Genomic DNA, 25,066 nt, shown 5'->3' with positions numbered 1-25,066 from the left:
GGTCAGTAACTTATGGTTATAGGATTATTCTGATTTTCTCTTTCTTCCAGAATCCATTATGATAATCTCTGTTTTTCTAGGAAGCTGTTCCATTTTTTTCTCCTAAGTTTTAAAGGTTAGTAGTATGAGCTTTTTTACAGAATTCTCTTTTTAATCTCTGCTATAACATATTATATCCTGTCTTTTTGCATTTTTTGCATTTAAGCTGTTTCTCTCTTGTGGTGTTGCTTAGTCAGTCGCGTCCGACTTTGTCTCTTCAAAAATATTTTATTGTCTTTTCAGAGAATCAACTTTTGTTCTGGATCTGTTTCCTTGTTCGCTGTTTCATTAATTTCTGCTTTCCCTTTTATTATTTCCTTCCTTCAGGTTTATTCTACATATAACTTTCAAAGTATCACTTTCATTCCCCCCCCCCCAAGTTTTGGTATGTAACATTTTATTATTGTTAGGTTCTCATTTATATTAATGATTTCCTCTTTTTTTTTTTTTGACCTAGAAGTTATTTAGAATGGTATTTAATTTTTTAAATATATATTGTTAGGCTTTATATAAAATAACCTTTGAAGCCTGATTCAGAGACTATGGTCTGCGTGATACTCTGAAAATTTTTGAGACTGACTTTATAGCCTATTGGGCCAGTAATTCTAAATCATAATGAAAGTCGATCAGTCATGTTCGACTCTTTGCGACCTCATGGACTATACAGTCCATGGAATTCTCCAGGCCACAATACTGGAGTAGGTAGCCTTTCCCTTCTCCAGTGGATCTTCCCAACCCAGGGATTGAACCCAGCTCTCCCATATTGCAGGCGGATTCTTTACCAGCTGAGCCACAAGGGAAGCCCAAGAATACTGGAGTGAGTAGCCTATCCCTTCTTTAGCAGATCTTCCCGACCCAGGAATCAAACTGGGGGTCTCCTGCATTGCAGGTGGATTCTTTACCAACTGAGCTATGAGGGAAGCCCCAACTATCTAAATCATAACCATGTGATATTTTATAATTTCTCCAAATTAAGTCAAAATAATTCCATATGTAAAAATATATATAATTTCCTTTAATTAAAAGAAATAAGAGGGATGTAGAGAAGTTGTTAAACTATGTGAACAAAGGAAATATGTGAACAAAGGAAATATTCATTCTAGATGGTTGGGAAGTAATTCTTTTAGACAGTTGGTAGAATAATGGTGTATGTATGGCGTGTGTGTGTGTTTATGAGTTCAGATTTTATGATGAAGTAGGATATTTAAAATCCTTGTTGTCACTCTGTGTGTGTGTACAAAAAGAATAGAGACTTTTTTAATGGTATTTCTGAATTTTAAAGACAGTTGAAGGTGGCATTTACTTATTTCTACTAAGTCAGAGACACGGAAATGAAGCAAGACGTGAAATCCCGAGTGCCAGTTGGGTAGGTGGCAGAATTGGATTGGAAGAGTAGGATTTGAGAGCAATTTCCATGTATCAGAAAAGCAGTGTATGCTTCTAAAGGCATATCGATGTCAGCTCCGAATGAGTTCAGATCCAGGGCAGGCATGTGATGGGTAGGGGGAGATGAAGGAATCAAGCCTTTCCCTCTGGCTTCTGTTTCTAAAATGTAGCTGGCTCATGGGCGAGAGGTCTCACGGACATCCCAGCGGAGAGAGGTGTGGAGGCGAGGCCAGGGGAGAGGCAGGACCTCTGCTCAGGGCTGGTGCCCGCCAGTAAAGGGTGTCACATTTATAGCAGCACACTTGCTGGGATAAGGAAAGACACGTGAATTCAGTTGAAAAATGAAGGGCTTCCCTGGAGGCTCAGTGGTAAAGAATCCGCCTGCCAGTGCAGGAGACATGGATTCGATCCCTGATCTGGGAAGCCCCCACATGCCTCGGGGCACCTAAGCCTGTGAGCCCTGAGGGTTGAGCTTGTTTCCTAGAGCCCATGCTCTGCAGCAAGAGGGCAGCGAGAAGCCTGTGCCCCACAACCAGAGAGGAGCTCCTGCCTGCTTCAGCTGGGGAAAAGCCCACGCAGCAGTGGAGGCCCAGCACAGCTGAAGAAATGAATAAAGGAAGGAAGGAAGATGGAGAAATTAGGCTGAGTGGAAAAAAAAAAAAAATCTCTAAGGATTATATGCCATGTGGTTCTATTTACGTAATCTTCCCGAAGTAATGCAGTTGTAGAGATGAGACCTTCTCTTGGGCTTCCCTGGTGGCTCAGCTGGTAAAGAATCCTCCTGCAATGTGGGAAACCTGGGTTTGATCCATGGTTTGGGAAGATCCCCTGGAGAAGAGAAAGGTTACCCACTCCAGTATTGTGGCCTGGAGAATTCCATGGACTGTGTAGTCCATGGGGTCGCAAAAAGTCGGACACGACTGAGCGACTTTCACTTTCAGAGATGGAGAACAGACTGGGGGTTGCTGGGTTAGGGCTCTACGGGGAGGAGTGGATGGTACTCTGGCTGGGGCAGGCCTGCTTCTAGATCGTGGTGGTGGTTACCTGGAGCTGCACGAGGGTTACAATGGCAGAGGACCACACATACAGACACACACACACACACACCAGGGAGCCCTGAACAAGCTCTGTGGAATACAGCAGTGCCCCTTTCATGATGCTCTTGCACTGTACTTATGCAAGATGTCGATACTGGGGAGACAGGCTGAAGGGGTGGTTTCGTGTCAGTTGACCACTATTTCAAAATCAAAAATTTAGTACAAATGAGGGGAGGCACGCGTTGCCTTTTATCTGCAGCCCTACCACATGAAATAGACTGGATTTTGGAAGCTAAAGCAAGATCAGATATGGTTAATTTGGGGAGATGGGACTGATGGGAATATTGGGTGTTTGAATGTTGCTACTCAAGTGTGGTTCAATGAGGTGCTCATCTAGGGTTTCTCCCCAAATGCAGGATTGCAGGCCCTCCCTAGATATACAGAACCAGAGTCTGCGCTCTTGGTGATGGGCATGTTCACTTGTGGAAAGAGCTATGGAACTTTATTCTGAGAGGAGAAAGCAAGTGTGGTGGCCAAAGATGGTAGCCTTAGGTTGGTCACATGACCTGGACAAGTCACATGGTCTTCCCAGCCTCAGTTTCCTCTAGATGCCCATCTAGAAAAGGGGGTGCTTTTTATGAGGCTTACAATAACCTCATGGAAGTTCTAGGCAGAATAAATCAGTGACTTAGGCATAACAGGGGATGCTCATTGAGGGCAGCTGTTGTTTCTGTGGGTGAATTAACCTCAAGATGGGTTTCTAGTCCTGCAGCTTCAATTTCGGCCAAGGGAAAAGGTGGGAGCAAATTGAACATCTAGCCAAAGAGGAGCGGTCAAGCCAATAGTGTGTCTGTCACTTGGTAAGGGCCCGTTTGTAAATGTAAACGTTAGTTCAGAGGGTAGATCTCGGGTTATGCATTCGTACCATGAGGACAGTGGTGGGTGGGGCCATGGGTGCAGGTGAAGCAAGGTGGGAGGGGAGGGCAGGGGACTGGGACCCCATCTCGGGAGCACCTTTGACTGTGGGCGGTGGCGGTGGTAGCTTGAAGAAGAATGGGCAGAGTCCAAACTCATTTCCTGTGAGTTCATGGTCATGCAGAGCCCTGGCTGGGAGCCCTGGTACATCCTGGGACTCTCAGTGCCTGACCCAGTTGTGACATTCTGCTGCGAACAAGCAGCTGCGGTGGGTTCCTGAAGTCCCCTTCCACTTCTGTTTCACCTCCCGGGCATCCCCAAGGACCTGGCCCTGCCTGCTCCGGGCAGGAGGGTCAGGCTGCATTGCTTCCTTCTAGACCTTCCAGCCTTTGTATTTGGAAACACAGTGGTCATGTGCTAAAAATAGCAGCAGTGACATAGCCGCCTGGATGGTTTTGTGGATCTGTGAGTCGGGCGTTTTTTCCTTGGTCATAGGAAATGGGTGGGTTTCTAGGAAATGAATTCTGTGTACTGTAGCTCCGGGATGGTCCGACGGCTGACCAGGGCGAGGAGTCCTGGTATCACCCAGAGACACTCCTGCCTGCTGACCATCTTGTTTCAGAGGACCAGTTCTTTGGGGAGCCTGTGCTTCCGCAGTGCAAAGGGACATGGAGGACGCCATGAAGCAGGGGAGGGAGTGACTGATGCCTCATTACCCACAGGCCCAACTCTGTTGAGGGGCGCTGGCCCAGGCCACCTCTGAGGCCCCCAGGCTCACTCTCCATGTGCGCTGGTGGGTGGGAAGCACCCACTGGTGCTGAAGGGGGATCGGGTCTCTCCGGTCTGCCCAGAATTTCCTTGTGTTGGCATCAAGGTCCCACATCCTGGGAAACCCCTGTGCCCCTGGCCAACCGGGATGGCCCGTCATCCTGCCTGGGATGTGTGTGTGTTTGTTGGGGCCACACACAAAGTGTCACCTCACAGAAGCTGAAAGGCCACTGACCACAGAATTCCTCCTTCAGCAGAACCTGGAAAAGCTACTTAGGAGGAAAGCTGTTCGTTAAGTTCTAGTTGGACCACAAAGAAGTGTGAGTGCCGAAGAATCGATGTTTCAAACTGTGGTGCTAGAGAAGACTCTTGAGAGTCCTTTGGACAGCAAGATCAGACCAGTCAATCCTAAAAGAAATAAACCCTGAATGTTCATTGCAAGGACTGATGCTGAAGCTGAACTCCAATCCTTTGGTCGCCTGATTCTAAGAGCTTACTCACTGGAAACAACCCTGATGCTGGGAAAGATTGAAGGCAGGAGGAGAAGGGGAGGACGGAGGGTGAGATGGTTGGATGGCATCACCGACTCAATGGACATGAGTTTGAGTAAACTCCAGGAGATAGTGAAGGACAGGGAACCCTGGTGCGCTGCAGTCCATCGGATCACAAAGAGTCGGATACAACTGAGCGACTAAACAACAGTAGTATCTGGGGCACGTCCACTGAGAGGAAAGCATCTGCCTGAATGTAGTTGCTTAGACTGGGTCCTTTGATCTCACGAGAGAGCTGTCAGCCATGGGGGACACAGCACAGATGCATCTTCCTGGGAGGATTTTGGGAGACCGGAGAGCCCTTGATCTGGGTGGACCCAGGGCAGGAGGCCCTGGAGTGGGGTTACTCTCCACTGCTATACCTGGAAAGCAGAATAAGTGCATTTCTCTAAAAAACTGAGTGACTTAATCACATAGCCCTTGATCTGGGTGGACCCAGGGCAGGAGGCCCTGGAGTGGGGTTACTCTCCACTGCTATACCTGGAAAGCAGAATAAGTGCATTTCTCTAAAAAACTGAGTGACTTAATCACATAGACATATATACACTACCATGTGTAAAGTAGGCAGTCAGTGAGGAGTTGCTGTAACACAGGGAGCCCAGCCTGGTGCTCTGTGATGACCTAGAGGGTGGGGTGGGGAGAGAAGGGGAGGCATAAGAGGGAGGGGGTACATGGATAATTATGGCTGATTTGCACTGTCGTACGGCAGAAACCAACACAACATTGTAAAGCAATTTTCCTCCAATTAGAAAATAAAATTTAAAAAATTCAGCTACTTGTCATAAAATGCACCAGGAAATCTCTGGTGAATTTGTTTTAAACAGAAATAACGATTTTAAAATGTCTGGCGTAAACAAATCTAAATCCTTTGGTTTATTTAGAATGAGGTACAAGTACATTGGGGGCCTTCCCGGGTGGCTCAGATGATTAAGAATCTGCCTGCAATGCAGGAGACCTGGGTTCAATCCCTGGATCGGGAAGATCCCCTGGGGAAAGGAATGGCAACACACTCCAGGATTCTTGCCTGGAGAATTTCATGGACAGAGAAGCCTGGCGGGCTACAGTCCAAGGGGTGGCAAAGAGTTGGACATGGCTGAGCAACTTTCACTCACTCACAAGTGCAGGGCATTAACCTACTTCACTTGTAAAAGGCAGTGACTCACAGTGATTCTACTAATAATATCATTGGGCCCAAAAGGTACTTAAGGTACTGTTACATTATTTCTTAAAGTTACCTCAGGTTAATTGGCTTGAGGGGGCCTTTGAAAATAACTGAAAACTCATCAACATTTTGTTTGCATCTGGAAAGTTCTGTCAATCTGCAGATGGCTTGCTTTCAACGTGTTTCTTAAAAAGTATATTTATTTTATATATATTACCTGTTTGGCTGCATTGGGTCTTAGCTGTGGCACTCAGTATGGTCATTGCAGCATGCCGGACCTTCCGTTGCAGCGGGTGGGCGGGCTGTCTAGTCGTGGCGTGGGGGCTCAGTACTTTCAGCTTGAGGGCTTAGTTGCCCTGTGGCATGTTAGTTCCCCACCAGGGATCAAACCCGTGTCTCCTACATTGCAAGGTGGATTCTTCACCAGTGGACTGCCAGGGAAATCCCTCAACATAAGTTTTAGCAAATATGTGCAGGCTCATGTTTCCTTGTCAATGACATGAGTACTTTAGAAGAGAGTCAAAGTAAGAAGAAAAGAGGGACTTTTTTCTTCTTAAGTCTCTAGCAGAGGTGGTGCTCGTGGTCGAGAGTCCGCCTGCCAATGCAGGAGACATCAGACATGCGGGCTCAGCCTCTGAGTCAGGAAGATCCCCTTGGAGGAGGGCATGGTAACCCTATCCAGTGTTCTTGCCTGGACAAACCCATGGACAGAGGAGCCTGAAGGGCTACAGTCCATGGGGTCGCAAAGAGTCGGACACGACTGAGCGACTTAGCAGGCACGAAGGCAGGAAGAAACGAGACCTTTCCCCACCCCCAAAGAAGTAGATATTACTGAATATTAGCTATTAAAACCTGTTTTCATCCATTTGGGCTGCTGTGAGAGAACACCCGGCCGAGTGGCTTATAAAAATCAGATATTTATTTTTCACAGCTCTGGAGGCTGGAAATTCAAGATCAGGGCCATGCAGATTCAGTGTCTGGTGAGGGCTCGATTCCTGGTTCACAGATGGTCATCTTCTCTGCATCTTCACTTGACAGAGTCAGGGGAGGAGCCCTGTGGGGTCTCTTTATAAGAATACTCATCCACCTTCATGATCTAATCCCCCAAAGGCTCCACTCCTAGGACCATCACACCTGAGGGTTAGGATTTCAGCATATGAATTTTGGGGGGACACAGACATTTAAACTATAGCAAAACACATCAACTGCTGATGCATTTAAAGTGTCTTTCCACTTGCAGAAAAGGCACATAGTTTTTTTTTTTTTTTTTTAATATTTGTGGAAATATTTGTGCAGGTCTTTTACTCAAAAAATTCCAGAGTCTGTATGTGGACCATGGGATGGGTTTACATATAGAGAATCTCCCTCTCTAAAAATAGAGAATCCTGCTTTTCTGGGATTTTAAACAGAAGTTTAGATGCGTAAAATGAAACAGTTCAAAATGAAGTGGTCAGAAGATGCCTAGAAGTAGAAAAAAAAATTCTCAAAGGAAACTAAACCTTTGAAGCTCTACGTGATGGGAAATCCCCAAAACGCAAAATTAAAGGAAGTAATCAAAAGGAAAGTGAAGAAAATGTATTTTTTTTAAAAAGTGTTGATATATAATTCACACAGTATACAATTCACTCATTTAAAAGTTTACAGTTCAGTGCTTTTTAGTATATTCACAGATGTGTGCAGGCATCACCACAGTCCGCTTTAGAACATCCATCGAGGAAAGAAACCTTGTACCCGTCAGCTGTTCCCTTCTATTCCCCGTCCCCTCCAACCCTAAGCAACTAGTATCTCCTTTCAAGATCTTAATTGCAAATTTCTGGTAAATTACGGTATATGGTAAGAAATCACATTTTTAAAAAGAGTATGCAAAGCCCCAAATTTTAGCCATGTCACAGTGAGCCTTGGGCGGAGCTGTCCTTTTATTTACCTCTGCTTGCGTTTGCTGATCTGTCACTGAGGTCCTCAAAGTGTGGCCCCCGTGCAGCAGTGTCCGTGGGGACCTGGGAACTGGGAACTCTGGAGTGGGATCAGCACTGTGTTCACAGCCCTCCAGGGAGTTCTGATGTGCACTCTGGGTACTCCTTGTTGTTCAGTTGCTCAGTTGTGTCTGACACTTTGTGGCCCCAATGAACTACAGCACGCCAGGCTTCCCTGTCCTTCACTGTCTCCTGGAGTTTGCTCAGACTCATGTCCATTGAGGTGATGATGCCATTCAACCACCTCATTCTCTGTCACCCACTTCTCCTCCTGCCCTCAATCTTTCCAGCATCAGGGTCTTTTCCAATGAGTCAGCTCTTTGGATCAAGTGGCCAAAGTATTGGAGCTTCAGCTTCACCATCCAATGAATATTCAGGGTTGATTTCCTTTAGGACTGACTCCATCTCCTTGCTGTCCAAGGGACTCTCAAGAGTCTTCTCCAGTATCACATTTTGAAAGCATCAATTCTTCAGGGCTCAGCCTTATTTATGGTCCAACTCTCAGATCTGTATCTGACTATTGGAAAAAAACATAGTTTTGACTATATGGACTTACATGGGGATTCTCCAGGCAAGGATACTGGAGTGGGTTGCTATGCCCTCCTCCAAGGGATCTTCCCAACCTAGGGATCACACCCAGGTCTCCCACATTGCAGGTGGATTCTTTACCATCTGAGTCACCAGGGAAACCCTGGGTACCCCTGGTGGACTGCATTTCCATCTCCATTAATGTTTCTGCCAACTCCTCCTGGAAGAGTCTGTGCTTGGGCACGGCCTCACTGTCTGGTCTGAAGAGAGGCTGGAGGTCCGCGTCCTCAGGCTTGTCTGGCTTCCCCACCTTTTTTGCTCTTGCATCAGGGGATAATGGTTGTGTTGAGAGCAAGACCAGCCTGGTTTTGTCCTTGACCGGGTCTCCGGGGCCGAGGACTTGGGAAGTGCTCAGTGAAGGCCGTGGATGGCTTGTCACTGCCATCCCTGCCCCGCTGAGAGAAACCCCTTCCAGGGTGGACTTGGTCCCCACTTGCTCCTGCCTTGGCGGCTGTCCCTCACCGCCTCTCATGACCTTTTCCACCTTTCCCTGTGCTAGTTCTTTCCCTTCTTCTTGCAACATCTTTGGATCTTTCTGGTCCTAAAAAAGAAAACACACACACGCACAAACTCCAAATCAAAGAAACCCATGATTCACTTGCTCGCAGGCACCTAAAATTCCTCTGCTTCTGAAAGCCAAGGGCATGTGGAGCTGGTGGGTACTTGCCCTGGTGACTGATGTCCAGCCTCGCCCCGGGAGCTGGGGGGCTGTTCCTGCACCTTCTCTGGTTGCCCCTGCCACTCAGTCTGCAGTTTCATTGTTGGGCGTCAGAAAGCATCCTTTCCTGGGTTCTGGCTTCACGCTCTTAAGCTCTGATTTCTTCCCTCCCAACCCACCCTTGGCCTAGGACAGGGCTGCCTGTGCCTCGTGTCCCCGTCCCTACCACCAGCATTTTGGAATCCAAAACTGACACCCCTCCCTGGGGAGCTGAGGGGTGGGGTAGAGTGCCCATGGTGGGAGCAGCCCACTGCATGATCTTGTCCGTGGCCTGACCTGGGATGACAGTATCCGGTCCCTGAGGCTGGGATCACACCCCCCAAAGCCACCTCCTGAGACTCCTGGGTCCCCCGCACACTGCCCACTTCCAGTCTCCCCTGGACCTTCTGGTTTCTACTTCTTTGCTCTGAGGCTCTTTTAACCAGCTTGTCTCTCTTTACTCCCCGGCTGTGGTTATTTTTAAGTGTCAGCGTGGTTAGGCTATCCCACCTCGTCATTTAACCACACTAGTGTTGTTCCGAGTATCTTGTGCACATGCTTAACAGCCACCATCTTCTGGCTTGAACTCAGGATGACCACTGATGATCTGGGTGGGTCTCATCCAATCAGTTGAAAGCTTCAAGAGCAAAAACTGGGTTTCTGGGGAAAAAGAATTTCAGCCGTGAGCCTGCAGCATTGGCCCCTGCCTGAGTTTCCAGCCTGCCAGCCCCCGCCATCATGTGAACCAGTTCCTTAAAATACAATTCTTTGTGTCTCTATCCCCAGTTGGTTCTGTCTCTGCAGAAGCCATTCCTTGAGAATCTCACCTGCTGGCAGAACCCCCACCCTGCCCCCAGGCTGGTCTAGCCGATGCCAGCTCTCAGCCCATGACTGCGCTCCCGAAGTCAGCCTTGTAGTCAAGATCAGCTGCAGGGTTTCTCCCGCCAACCTCCCAGCAGCTCAGACTTTCCGTGAACTCATCGTGACCCCTCAGCCCCAGCTTTTTGGCACTGCTTCTGTTTCCAAGCCTCTGTGAGCATATAACCACCGCGGCCCCGGGGCTCTGTGCTTGAAAGGGTCCATGTTTGGGGTACTGCTCTGCTGTTGCTGTCCTGAAATTCTTAATGATTTTGAATCTGGGGCTCCTTATTTTCCCTTGGCATCAGGACTGCAAATTACGTAGCTGACTCTGGTTGCTCCATGCTGCTGGCTGCTCACATTTGCAATCCAGCAGTTGACCCAGCCTCACTCATCTCTCATATACAGTCATGTTCTCAGCCCTGCACCGTCTCTGGTGACGGTGTCCCACTTTTCGCTGGGGTCTCACTGCCTCTCTAATCTGGGGCTTGGAGACATCTCACCTTAACAATCGTGGTGCTTCCCCGTGGGTCTCCCCACCGCATCTCACCACTTATCAGTCTGTTCTGCTACCACTGGATTTATTTTCATTTGTGTAGCGTGTGTTACAACAGCCTCATCTTCAGAAGCTCTTTCTTGGACTTCTCAGGGGCTCAGTGGGTGGGAATCCGCCTGCCAATGCAGGACACATGGGTTCAATCCCTGGTCCAGGGAGATTCCCCATGGCATGGGGTAGCTAAACCCGGGCGCCTCAACTACGAAGCCCGTACTCGAGAGCCAGTGAGCCACAACTGCTGAAGCCCGCGTGCCTAGAGCCCTGTGCTCTGCAGCAGGAGAAGCCACCACAACGAGAGGCCCACGCACTGCAACGAAGGTTACTAGAAGATTACTGTCTGTAACTAGAGAAAGCCCGCCTGCAGCAGCTAAGACCCAGTGCCTCCAAAAAAAAAGGTTAAAAAATAACGAAGCAGCGGCCCTTCCTTGAAGGTTCCCCAGCAATACTTGATTTTCCACTGTTTCCTTTTGTGTCGCAGAAGCAGGTGACGTGCTGTCCCCAGAATCACGGCCGATCCTTCTTCTCCCGAGGACAGACACGTTCCTCTCTACTATTGCAAGGCAGTCTCAGTGCCACCTTCTCTGAGAACTCCCACCCCCCTCGCTGGGTGGCTTCTCTCTGAGGCTGGAATCTCATCACTGTTTGCAATTTGTTCATGAGATTCCTTTCTTTCTGCTGTGTTTTTTAATGATTGGTTGATATTGTCTCTCTCTACGCTTGATGAGCTCCATGAGGGGAAGTCCTTGGCCTCATTCATTCAGCTTGTGTTCTCTTGAGTCAAGCAGAGTTAGTTGCAGTAGGTGGTTTGTATCTGCCTGTTGGATCAAGTTTGGCTACTGTGTCTTGCTCCCAGTTATAGAACCTTGATTTGAAAATAGTTTCAGGTCTTACATTTAAGTTATTAATCATTTTGAACTGATTTTTGTGGTTGGTGTAAGATAAGGGCCCAATTTCATTCTTTTGCAAGTGAACACATTCCCCAGTACCATTCATTAAAGAGACTATCCTTTCTCCATTGTGTGTTCTCCACTGGTGTCTTTGACTAAAATTAGTTGACCATACCTGTTTGGAGTTCCCTGGTAGCTCAGCTGGTAAAGAATCTGCCTGCAATGCAGGAGACCTGGTTTGATTCCTGGGTCAGGAAGATCCACTGGAGAAGGGATAGCCTACCTACTCCAGTGTTCTTGGGCTTTCCTGGTGGCTCAGGTGGTAAAGAATCCACCTGCCGTGTGGGAGACCTGGGTTCGATCCCTGGGTTGGGAAGATGCCCTGGAGGAGGGAACGGCTGCCTACTCAAGGCCTAGAGAATTTCAAGGACCATATAGTCCATGGGGTCGCGAAGAGTCAGACATGACCGAGCGATTTTCACTTTCACTTTCACACATGGTTGGGTTTATTTTGGGCTTTCTATTCTCTTCCATTGATCCATGGGTCTGTTTTTGTACCAGGATTATACTGTTTGGATTACTGTTGCTTTGTAATAGAATTTGAAATCAGGAAGTGTAATGCTTTCAACTGTGTCTTCTTTATCAAGATTGAATTGGCCGGTTGGGGTCTTTTGTGGTTCCATACAAATTTTGGGATTGTTTTTCTATTTCTGTAAAAAAAAAGCCTTTAGGATTTTTATAGAGATTTTGTTGAATCTGTATGTCACTTTGGATAGCGTGGACATTTTAGCAACATTAATGCTCCTGTATCTTTCCACTTATTTGTGTCTTCTTCAATTTCTTTCACCAAAGTTTTATAGTTTTCAAGGTACAGATCTTCACCTCCTTGATTAAATGTATTCCTATATATTTTATTCTTTTTGATCCCATTGTAAATAGGATTGTTTTCTTGATTTCCTTTTTTGGATAGATCTTGGTTGATATAAATAAATGCAATTGATTTTTGCAGGTAGATTTTTGTATCCTGTAACTTTACTGGACTTGTTTATTCTAACAATTTTTTTTTTTTTGTGGAGTCTTTAGGGCTTTCTCTATATAAGATCATTTTACTGTTGCTGTTTAGTCATGTCTGACTCTTGTGTGACACCATGGACTGTAGCCCCCTGGGCTCCTTTGTACATGAGATTTCCCAGGAAAGAATACTTGAGTGGGTTGCCCTTTCCTTCTCCAGGGGTTCTTCCTGACCCGGGAATCAAACCATTTGCAAAACAGATAATTTTACTTGGTCCTTTCTTATTTGGATGCTTTTTATTTCTTTTTCTTGTCTGCTACCTCTGGCTAGTACTTCCAGTAGTGTCTTGAATAGATACGGTGAGAGTGGTCATCCTTGCTTTGTATCAGAAGTTAGATGAAAGACTTTCATTTTAACCCCATTGATTAAGATGTTAGCTATGGGTTTCTTATAAATGGCATTTATTGTATTGAGACTTCTCAACCTTGGCAGTACTGATGTTTGGGGATGCCTGATTCTTTGTTGTGGGAGCTGACCTGTGCATTGCAGGTTGGCGGGTAGCTGCCCTGGCCTCCACTCGCTAGCATACCTGTCCTGCCCCAGGGTGACAACCAAAAATGTCCCCAGACATTGCCAAATGTCCCTCGATAGGGACAGAGGGAAAAACTACTCCCTGCTTGAAAATTACTGAAATAGAGAATAAAGGCACCAAAATTGTTTGAACTGTATGTAGACATGAGTGCTTTTTTATATGGAGAAATTCTTGAGGCTGTAGAAGGATCTAGAGTATTTGGCAAGCCTGGTTGCTCTCTCCTCCCTCTTCTTAGTGAAAGTTTTGTCAGATGCTTTTTATCTTTTAAATTAAAAAAATTTTGTTTACTTGCCAATTTTCATTATATGAAATATGTAAGCTAGAGAATTAATTCTGTATACTTTTTTTTTTTTTCAGTCTCACCATGCGGCTTGTGGGATCTTAGTTCCCTGACCAGGGATTGAACCTGGGGCCTTGGCTGCAAAAGTCTGGAACCCTAACCACTGGCCCACCAGGGAATTTCCTGATTCCCTGTCAGGTGTTTTTTGGAGGGCTTTTTTTTTTTTTTTTTTTTTTTTTTGGTATTTTTTAAAGTTAAAGAATTTACATGGTGACTGCAGCCATGCAATTAAAAGATGCTTGCTCCTTGGAAGAAAAGTTATGACCAACCTAGACAGCATGTTAAAAAGCAGAGACATTTCTTTGCCAATTAACATCCATCTAGTCAAAGCTTTGGTTTTTCCAGTAGTCATGTATGGATGTGAGAGTTGGACTATAAAGAGAGCTGAGCGCTGAAGAATTGATGCTTTTGAACTGTGGTGCTAAAGGAGACTCTTGAGAATCCCTTGGACAGCAAGGAGATCCAACCAGTCCATCCTAAAGGAAGTCAGTCCTGAATATTCATTGGAAGGACTGATGCTGAAGCTGAAGCTCCAATCCTTTGGTCACCTGATGCGAAGAACTGACTCATTTGAAAAGACCCCGATGCTGGGAAAGATTGAAGGCAGGAGGAAAAGGGGATGACAGAGGATGAGATGGTTGGATGGCGTCACCGACTCTGAGTAAACTCTGAGTCTGAGTAAACTTTGGGAGTTGGTGATGGACAGGGAGGTCTGGCGTGCTGCAGTCCATGGGGTTGCCAAGAGTCAGACACGACTGAGTGACTGAACTGAACTAAAGTGATTTAGTAGGAGATTTGTATTTACCAGCTCTTCTGAGAGCTCCTATTCCATGAGAAAGAAACCTATGAGTAGAATGCCCAGCGCTTGTAAACACTTCTCAGTTTCTTATTTGGAGTGTTTGTTGTTAGAATCTTGACATTTGACTGTTATTTTCCTCTTGAAAAATACTCGTAATTGGACAAGTAGTGCTTTTAAACATGTAATACGAGGAGGTTTTCCCGGGAGGCGTGACCCATCCACTCCATATCCACCGAGCCTGCCGATCATGATGATGACTCCATCTTTATCCTCGAGCCAGGAGGACCTTGGAGGGCCCCACATGCTCGGTGGAGATTTAATTGCTGATGAAGCATATGAGGAGCCAGAGATGGCCATTTCACGCCTAGAGGACAGCGTGTGGCACATTCTGTCAGGAAAACAAGCAGACGCTGGGCAGCAGTTCCTCCTTTAAAAAGAAACATCAGGATAAAGTGCGTGTCCTGCACTAGGCACTCTTCTAGGGAACTGAGCGCTGAGTAAAGGGGAAATTCCCATTCAGATGGAGCTCCCGTGCTTTTGGGCAGGAAGAGAGGTGCTTCCCTTGTGGCTCAGTCGGTGAAGAATCTGCCTGCGATGCAGACCTGGGTTCAATCCTTGGGTCTGAAAGATCCCCTGGAGAAGGAAATGGCAACCCACTCCAGTATTCTTGCCTGGAAAATCCCCATGGACAGAGGAGCCTGGCGGGTACAGTCCATGGGGTCTCAAGAGTTGGACACGACTTAGCGACTAAACCACCACCACCAGGAGTAGACCAGCAGGTCATGGGTTACACAGCGTCGGGTGGATGCTCTGGAGACAGCCTTTGAGTACAGACACTGTGGAACTGAAAATCTTCGGACATGGGCATCTAGAGGAAGAGTGGTCCAGGCCGAGGGAGCAGCAGGAACAAAGGCTATGAGGTGGAGGACCTGGAATGTTCTGGAACAGCCAGGAGGCCAGAGAGGCTAGAGCAGAATGAAGTGGTGGAGCCACTAGGAGCAGAGATGAGAAGTGACCGATGACCTCACTCAGAGGCAGATTTGGGCAACGTGTTAGAGGAGAAAAGACTTGCTTCCACTCTGAAGTGTAAGTTTCAGTAACATCTCCCTGAAACTGGTGCTTTTTCAGGAGGACAGAGTGTTCCAGGCTAGAGCTTCATAAGGACTGGTGGTGAGCTTGCCTCTTATATTATACTTAACTGGATTGATGCTTTTTCAATATTCATGTCCCCAGATCATCAAGTATTTCACAGGTGCATACAGCATTTGGAAACTACCTTCCTCAAACACTGTCCTTGATTGACAAATCCCTTTTTGGGCTTGCCATCCAGTATCCTTAAGCTTTGGCTTTTAGTTTTATTTTTCTATTATTTTTTTTGGCCCAACACAAGGCCTTCAGACTGACAGCCTTCTTGGTGTCAGAGCCTGGGCAGGAGTCCCGAGGCCACAGAGAGCTACACATCCTGGGGCTCTGTCTTCAAGGAACTGGATCAATGAGAAAGTGGTTTGGAAAGTTTGTCCTACGGCTCAGCGCCATGCTGAGTATTATGGTTGACCCTTGAACAATGCGGGGTTCGACCACGGATTGCTGCAGTCCATGGGGTCGCAAAGAGTCAGACACGACTGAGGGACTGGGCTGAACTGATAGCAGATGAACGAACAATGCTGTGATAGTTTCAGGTGAGGAAGGCAGGGACTCAGCCGTGCATACACATGTATCCATTCTCCTCCAAACTCCCCCGTCCTCCAGTCTGCAAGCTCTGGCTTCTCAGATCTCACTTCAGGTCTGGGTCGTCATTTCCACTCCACACAGCAAATCTGAGAATGTGATTATGTGAGTCTTTGGGTGGGGCACAAGGCTTCGCTCTTGTGAAAGAAAACCCCGAGAAAACCCCCTTAAATTAGAAAGCAGTTCCTGGGAGCTTGTGGCTTCTTCGGTCGGCCTGCGGCCTGGCTGCCCAGAGGCTGTCTGCCTGAGAGGTATGGTGGGCGCCCCCTCGGAAGGGGAGTTGCTGGACCTTGTGTTTGATGAGTTTCCACCAGGGGTTGAGGGCTCAGATGCGTGCATCAAGCACAGAGATAGTTCTGGGGCCAGAGATACAGGAAGGCACCTCTGAGCACAGCGAACCCCTCCCACCTCCTTGCTCACCTGCATGGATGCTTCCTGATGCCTTCTCAGGGTCGGGGCCTGGGCAGGAGTCCTGAGGTCTGGAGAGCTACATGTCCTCGGGCTCTGTCTTCAAGGAACAGGATCAATGAGAAAGTGGTTTGAAAACTTTGTCCTTTGGCTCAGCGCCATGCTGAGTAGTATGGTTGACGCTTGAACAATGCTGGGTTAGCAGCTCCACCCACTGTGCCGTCAAAAATTCGCATGCACCTGCCATCTCTGCCTCAAAAACAAAGGAACTGATAAGTGACTCACCCAAGTGCAGGAAGATGAAACGGTCTGGACAGTCTGCACTCATACCCTAGCTGTTTTGCTTCCATATATTGTGATGTCTCATGGGACAGAAACTTTCCACTCACGCTTACTTGATTTCAAGATCTGTAAAATGAAAATATACACTTTATGAACTGTATTTAGTACGTGTGTAAGTGGACCTGGGGCTTCCCAGATGACTCAGAGGGAAATCCCATGGACAGAGGACCTGGGAGGCTACAGTCCATGGGGTCACAAAGAGCTGGATATGACTTAGGGACTAAACAACAACACAGCTCCAGAAAAGTGGACCTGTGCGGTTCAGACCCGTGGTGTTGTCGGGTCAGCTGTATTTCTTTTTTCCATCTTGTGACAGTGGGAATCGTGCGGCTCTGCAGGAAGGAGAAAGAGCCAGGAGGTCTTTGCTAAGTCGCTTCAGTCGTGTCTGACTCTGTGCGACCCCATAGACGGCAGCCCACCAGGCTCTCCCATCCCTGGGATTCTCCAGGCAAGAACACTGGAGTGGATTGCCATTTCCTTCTCCAATGCATGAAAGTGAAAAGCGAAAGTGCAGTCGCTCAGTCATGTCCAGTCTTTAGCTGGTTGGAAATCATTGTCTGAACCTGATACACTGTGAAAACACCGTGTGTATGGGACCCTGTAACTCAGTGTGTGTATGTATGTGTGAAATGCTTTCTTATCTCTGTTTTCCATCCACTTCATTACAACATTAGACCAACCGAATGGTTCTCGTTTTTTCATGCCAAGTTTTTTGGTGTGCTCTCTTAATGTATAATTGAGGAAATTGCTATTGGTCTCCTGTAGTCAGCAGATTCAAATAGGGAAGGATTTTTTCAGTGCAAATGCGGGCCTTTTCCAATAAATGTACATCTCTGGACATTTATTCTTTGCTTCCTGGCTTTCAGCAGCAGTATGTGCTTGGCTCAGAGGCTGGGAAAATCTTCTGCTTGTTGGATTTCCAGGGGCACTGAAGTTGGGGGTCCCAGAAGTTTTCACTGTGGCTGATGCTTCTGATATAAGTAATTTGTGAAGGCTTTTCGGGATAGAACTTGATTTTTCCCTGTGAATGATCACACCAACCTCTGTTAACATTTGGTGCGATCTGTCAGTCTGTGTATCTGTAAAGTTGATTTATAAATACAGTTCTGGACCCTGCTTTTTTTTTTTTTTTTAATGAGCATACCCTGAGCTCATTTCTATATTAAACGTACTTTAGAATCTTGAGTTTTCAAAACCTGTTTCTGTATACGGCATCGTTTTGTTAGTCATTTTGGGGTATTTTGGTGGTTTCTGAGATTTATGAATAATGTCCTGACGAATGGATGTTTTAGTATATTTTCTATTGGCACTTGGAGCATTCCTTTTTAGATCAGTCTTAGAAGGTATATTATTAGTTTTATGAGTATGTGCCTTTTAAAGGCCATCTTGCTTTCTAGGAAGATTGTACTAATTTCTCCTTCCACCCACACACTATAAAACTGCCTGCCTCTTTTGCCGAGTCCTCATCATACAGCACATTGATTATCAAAACTGTTGAAATGACTTATTGGTCTTTGCAACATTAAGAGTCGTACACGCTTATAGTCAGATAACATAGGTAGGTAGTCAAATATGAAAATCACTGATCCAGAAAAATTAAATTTTTGATATACCTTGAGTCATTTCTTATAATACTTGTCATCTGTTTTTTTCCTTAGCAGCTTATTGAGGCTATGTTTTCATGTCTGCATATACACATCATTATTTTTCATTACTGCAAGATACCTTGTTTTTTGGATAGTTTTCATTTTTAGAAAATGCGTGACTTCCTTTTTTTTTTTTTTAGAGTTCGGCATAAGAAGTGAGTCATAATTAGTCTTTGGTGCAGGATTCACAGTCAGTTTCTGTGAGTTCTGGCTCAGGCAAATACACAGGAGGGAAAGTGAGAATGAGGATAAATACATTCAACTTTTACAAAAGCAGAAAGATTAGAACTATTTTACTTAAACACATTAAGAGGTGATTTGTAGTTTGTCATTTATGGGCAGTATAGTGGTCTGCATATATCTTTGCCAATTGATCTAATTATTTTTAAGGAAATTGTTGGGTCTTGAGTTTGGAGCCACATGGTGGGTTCTATTATTTTCACACATACTCCTGCTTCTCCCTGGAGCAGGGGTAGACTTCTTTTCCTGTGGCGTCTCACTTGGGTGTGCCTCTTGCTTTGGCAAATTCAGTGTGAGATCTGACTTGTGTAACTCTGGTCATGATTTTTAAGACCCAGCGTATGACTTGCCATACCTTCGTTTCCCTCTGTGATGAGACCCATAGTATTGCAAGCAAAGGGAGAACAATTGGGAAAGAGCCCGCCTGCAGGGGACACGTCCTGTGGGAAAGTGGACTTTTGTCATCAGCCTTTGAAATTGGGGGCTGATTGTTACTGCCATACAACCTACTTATCCTGACTGGCTGGCTGTAACACATGGTAATTGATTGCCTTCAGAACAGTGAACCGGCTTGCAAGTTACAAGAGTGCCTTTTCTCCCATTTACCAAAGCTAGTTATGTTCACCCTTTTTAATCTCTTCTAACTCATGGTCAGAAAATGATAACTCACTTTAATATGTGTGTCTTTGATGACTGCTGAGGTTAAACATGTCTTTCTTTTACTTCTTTATATCCTTTGCTTTTTTGTTGTTGTTAATCTGTCTTTTCTTCCCGAGTTCTAAGAACTTTAAAAATATGCTAAAAGTATTATTCTTTGTCGACCATATGTTCCACATTGCTTTTCCAGTTTGGGTTTATTTTCTAAATCTTATTTGGGGCTTGCAGAATTTTTTGAATTTATGGCTCGATATCTTTTGTCAGTTTTGGAAAATTTTCTGCCACAGTCGTGTCAAATATTGTTTTGTCCCATTCTCCTTTTCTCCCCCATTCTGTGACACCACATTCCAATATACTAGAACTTTCTACCCTGATCCATTTTTTTCCCCCTTATCTTTTCCATCCTTCCCCCTCTGCTCCCACCACCACCACTGTCTGGGCATTTCTTATTAACTCATCTTCCAGTTCACTAACTGCCTCTTTACTTCTTCATTCCTTTTAAAATTCTTAGTTTTAGTTACTATATACTTTATTTCTAAAATTTTTTGTTCTTCTTTACAGATTCTCTGCTAAAATTCTGTTTGTCATTGTGTTCTGTTACATATGGGCTTCCCTGGTGGCTCAGAGGTTAAAGCGTCTGCCTGCAATGCGGGAGACCTGGGTTCGATCCCTGGGTTGAGAAGATCCCCTGGAGAAGAAAATGGCAACCCACTCCAGTATTCTTGTCTGGAGAATCCCATGGGCGGAGGAGCCTGGCAGGCTACAGTCTGTTACATGTGAATTACAGCCTCATACCTTCAATATACAGCTCTTAGAGAGGTTTTCTGCTGTCTGTTTTTCTCTTGGTCCTTTCGCCTGATACTTCTGGTAATTTTTTTTAACGTTAGGTACTGTAAGTGAAAAATCTAGGTGGTGTCGTCTTTCTCCGGAGAAGATTTAATTTGCTTCTGGCAGCTAGAGTGGGACAGGTGATAATAGGCTATGTAGGTCTCTGTAAGGTCTGGTCTGTCTCTGGCTTGCCTTTCTTGTGGGCCTAGCCCATTGGGCTTCCTAAGAGAACGTGGAATGTTCAATAGGCCTGTCACCCTTGGGAGGCCATGGACTCCAATGGCGTCTCCTTAGTCCCTGAGATGGTGGTTTACCATCTGCCTAACACCTTTGGTCATCGCTGTTGTTCTTTGCTTGGTTTCTCTTCTGTCTCTCAGCTTTTGTTGTTGTTTAGGTGCTAAGTTGTATCTGACCCTTCGTGACCCTATGGACTTGTAGCCCACCAGGTTCCTCTGTCCATGGGATTTCCAGACAAGAATACTGGAGTGGGTTCCATTTCCTTCCTCAGGCGATCTTTCTGACCCAGGGATCAAACCCACATCTCCTGCATTGGCAGGTGGATTCTTTACCACTGAGCCACCAGGGAAGCCCCTCTCTGCCTTTATGAATCAGCAAATACCATGACGGGAACAGAGATGAGAGTGGAAGCTTATCTCAGAGCTTTCACCTTCTTTCTGGGATGTCAGGCCCACAGGTCGCAGTTGTCTTGGAAGTCTGATGCCTCCAGATAGATTTAAAAACAAGTTATTTCCTCTTACTCATTGTTTTCAGTGGGAGAATGGATATCTTGAAGCAGGGTTGTCATGGCTGGACTGGAAAGTTCCTATCATTTGCCTTTTACTTTCTTTAGACTGTTTTGCTGAGAAGGAATAGATTTCTGTTTAGTCAGATTTCTCTTTTTCTTTATGGTTTCTGGCTTTGCTATCATGCTTCAAAATGCTTTTTTAAAGCAGTTTTGTAGAAATAGTTATCTAAATTTTCTCCCAGAGTTTTTATGGTTGTATATTATTTAATGACTCACTTTGGCATAAGACATGAGGTAAAGATCCAACCTTATCTTTTCCCATGTGGCCAGGGCATTTGTCCAACACCATTAATTGAGTAATCCATCTTCTACGAATGTCTGAAATGCAATCTTTTTTGTTAAGTATGTGGTGTCTCATTAATATTTTAATTTGCTAATTAGTAATTTTTTTTTAATTTTTCTGTTCTTTATCCACTTAAAATGTTGTGCTTTTGGTATATTTATATTGATATTTAATACATTTGTGCTTCTCAGTTGCTCAGTCATGTCTGACACATTGTGACCCCGTGGACTATAGCCCACCAGGCTCCTCTGTCCATGGAATTTTTCAGGCAAGGATACTAGAGCAAGTTGCTGATTCTTATTCCACGGATCTTCCCAACCCAGGGATCACACTTGCGTCTCTTGCATCTTCTGCATTGGCAGGTGGATTCTTTACCACTGTGTCATCTAGAAAGCCCCCATACTACACTTGATCTTAGCCAAAAGGCCAAGAAGTAATGTTTGTATGATTACTTAAATAATCCTGTGTTAATAACTTGGTTGGTATTTTAAAATTTCCTTTTAATCTTCCTTATAACTCTTTCTGTAAATGAAAGTAGTTTTTGTGTACAATAAAACTTTTATCTTTTACTTGTTATTTTATTCATTGTTATGCTATTGAACGGAGAAGGCGATTGCACCCCACTCCAGTACTCTTGCCTGAAAAATCCCATGGATGGAGGAGCCTGGTGGGCTGCAGTCCATGGGGTTGCTGAGTCGGACATGACTGAGCGACTTCACTTTCACTTTTCACTTTCATGCATTGGAGAAGGAAATGGCAACCCACTCCAGTGTTCTTGCCTGGAGAATCCCAGGGATGGGGGAGCCTGGTGGGCTGCCGTCTATGGGGTCACACAGAGTCAGACACGACTGCAGCGACTTAGCAGCAGTAGCAGCATGCTATTGAAATCTTTCCTGTCTCATCAGTTAACATTATAGAATATAAATGTATCTGTCTATATTTCTTTTTGCTCTTAATTTTTTAGTCCTTTTAATCTGTGTCTTGATACATGGTATGTGTGTTTCCTGCTTAATAATCAATTTTTCCAACGATGTTGGTTAAATAACCTATCCATTGTCCAGATTCTTCCTTAAGTACACCTTGACCTTTGTTGACAAGGATCTTATTTTGGGTCATCTGCTTAGTTTTTACCATTTAAGATCCTTTGTTTTTCATTCTTAGTACTTTGCTCTCCTCTTCCCATTAAAAAACACTGAGCTATACTTGACATATAAGACTATATTAGTTTCAAGTGTACAAAATAAAAATTAAATATTTTTATATACAGTCATCTTTCTGTATCTGTGGGTTTTGAATCTTCAGATTTACATCCATGGATCAAAAATATTTGGAAAAAGAAATTCCAGAAAGTTCCAAAAAGCAAAACTTGATCTTGTTGCCAGGTGGCAACCATTTATATATCATTTACGTTGTGTTTATAGCTATTTACATAGCGTTTACATTGTGTTAGGTATTAGAGGGAATCTACAGATGATTTGAAGTGTAAGGATGATGTGTGTGGGTTGTATCCAACACTGCCATTTCATATAAGGGAATTGAGACTCTGCTGATTTTAGTATCTGTGGGTGTCTGGGAACTGATTCCCTGTGGATACCGAGGGACGACTGTTTTGTGAAATGACCACCACGGTAAGTCCAGTTAACATCCATCGCCACACATAAGCACGATACTTTTTTTTCCCCTTCTGATGATACAGTGTGTAAGATCTTCTCTCTTAACAACTTTCGAACAAAAAAATAGAACATTGTTCGCTCTAGTCACAATGCCGTACGTTACATCTTCATGGCGCATCTATTTCTTAACTGGACGTTTGTGTCTTTTGATCTCCTTCCTCCTTTTTTTTTGTTAAAATCGCACACACATACACAGTGGAAAAGAGGATCTTACTCACACATGCGCTTGTGTGAACAGCTGCGGCTGCCCACCCCAGACCCTTCCCCCTTCCATCTGCTTCCCAGACCTGATAACCATCCCCACTTCCATTTCTTTTGGTGGCCGCGCCCTGTTGATGGACAGCTTGCTCGTAACGGGCGTTTTGATTGACCCATTTGGGACAATACTATTGACTGCCTGCAGCAAAGATGACGTTTTTGCTGACCCACAGCTCTCTTTCTCTAGGGGCTTCTCTAGTGGCTCAGAGGTAGAGAATCCACCTGCCAGTGAAGGAGACGTGGGTTGCATCTATGGATTGGGAAGATCCCTAGAGAAGGAAATGCCAACCTACTCCCATATTCTTGCCTGGAAAATCCCATGGACAGAGAAGCTACAGTCCATGGGGTCACAAAAGAGTCAGACACGACTGAGCAACTAAACAGCAACTCCCTTTTCTCTCCCATCTTTACAGTCACACACTCACACCCATCGTCTTTTATATTTATGGTTCTAATACCTTTGTTTTCTGTGTCCTCAGCCCATTGAGAGTGATGCTCTCAGCTTGAAAGGCCTGGGGCCCATCCTTCCTGTGGCGGCCCCCACAGACATTTCCCCAGCGGAGCCCAGGTTGTGCCTGGACCAGCCCTTGTGGTTCTCCGCAGGACTGCAAGACATACCTCAGCAACCACTGTCAGGAAACTTTGAAAAAGCAAGTTTTATTACTTCCAGGACCTGTTGGGCACAGGGTGTGCCTGGGCCCACATGGTGGGGGGCGGGGTGCAGGTGGGGAGAGAGAGAGATGACCACCTGGGATTGTGCTTCGTTGGCAGGGCAAGGGCCAGGGTTTCTCACGTTCACTCTTTTTTGGTGAATTTAAAACAAAAGAGTGGGAATGAAAGTGTAGGAAGGAGGGTGCCCATCTGGATAGATGGGCTGCTATCTAGGTCCCCTAAAGCTTTCTAAACAGAACATCGTGTGGGGGACTTCCAGCCTCTCTTTGTAGTTGAATTGTTGGCCTTGTGTTTATCTGAGATGGATATCTCTGAAATATTAATGAATGTCTCAGCAATCCTGGAGACTTGGGTTCGATACCTGGGTTGAGAAGATCCCCTGGAGAAGGGAATGGTAACCCACTCCAGTATTCTTGCCTGGAGAATCCCATGGACAGAGGAGCCTGGTGGCCTATATAGTCCATGGGGTCTCAAAGGGTCAGACACGACTGAGCGACTAACACACACATAGAGGTCTAAAGCTTGATGTCAGGCACTTACGTTACAAATCAGGAAGGCTAGTTGTGGACTTCCCTGGAGGTCCAGTGGTTAAGACTGCATGCTTCCAATGCAGCGGGCACAGGTTTGAACCCTGGTCAAGCTAACTGTCCAGAACCTACGCATATATTTTACTTCAACCTTCCTCTTTTGCTTCAGCTCTAGTCATTATTTCTGGACTTCTTCTCCTTTAAGGAAGGTCATTCCTGACCTTTCTGTACCTCCTCTGCCCACACCACCTCTCTCTGTGTCCTGACAAGATTAATAACATTTTTTTCCCCTCTGACTGTAATTATTCTTATGTATACCTTGACTTCATCTGTTGACTGAGTCTAATGGTTGGAGACAAGTAACATTTATCTCACTGTTATAACATTATATAATGTAGCTCTTGTTAACTGAAGATTGAAGTGTGCTCAGATTACCTTTCCTTTTCTAGGCAATAACCCGTTTAAAAATGGCATATATTTGTTTATGCTATATTTCTTTTCATTTGTTTTTTGTAGAGCTTTAGCTATTAACCCATTATGTTCTTAAAAAAAAAAAAGAAAAGGCTGGTCTTAGCTATTATAGCTGTACTGTTGAAATTTGAGTGTAGCAAAGGACTTCCTTTTCTCTGGATGTCATTTGAGATAATAAAACTTTGCACATGGGAAATCTCTGAACCTTCCATTCAGTGTGGCCGTGAACCTACAATTACTCTATTTTTATTTTTCATTTTATTCTTACATTATTATTTTTTGGTCGTGCCGCATAGCCTATGAGATTTTAGTTCCCTGACCAGGGATTGAACCCCGGCTCTTGTCACTGAGAGTGCAGAGTCTTAATC

At 45.2% G+C, this 25,066-nt stretch overlaps 1 protein-coding gene and 1 long non-coding RNA gene across 3 annotated transcripts in view; one reads left to right on the top strand and one right to left on the bottom strand.

Annotated features, from left to right (window-relative positions):
- ANKRD33B (ankyrin repeat domain 33B) overlaps positions 1-25,066 on the top strand; it is a 102,488-nt gene that overhangs the window by 8,480 nt on the left and 68,942 nt on the right. The window lies entirely within an intron of this gene.
- LOC123330635 lies at positions 8,672-16,447 on the bottom strand. Its single transcript, XR_006546674.2, has 3 exons — positions 16,309-16,447; positions 9,627-9,776; positions 8,672-8,960 (listed from the first exon to the last, which is right to left on the bottom strand). It is a non-coding gene; the product is annotated as an uncharacterized LOC123330635 (long non-coding RNA).

This window comes from Bubalus bubalis, chromosome 19 (assembly GCF_019923935.1).
Source record: "Bubalus bubalis isolate 160015118507 breed Murrah chromosome 19, NDDB_SH_1, whole genome shotgun sequence".
Classification (NCBI taxonomy): domain Eukaryota; kingdom Metazoa; phylum Chordata; class Mammalia; order Artiodactyla; family Bovidae; genus Bubalus; species Bubalus bubalis.
This window is presented reverse-complemented; position numbering and strand designations above follow the sequence as displayed.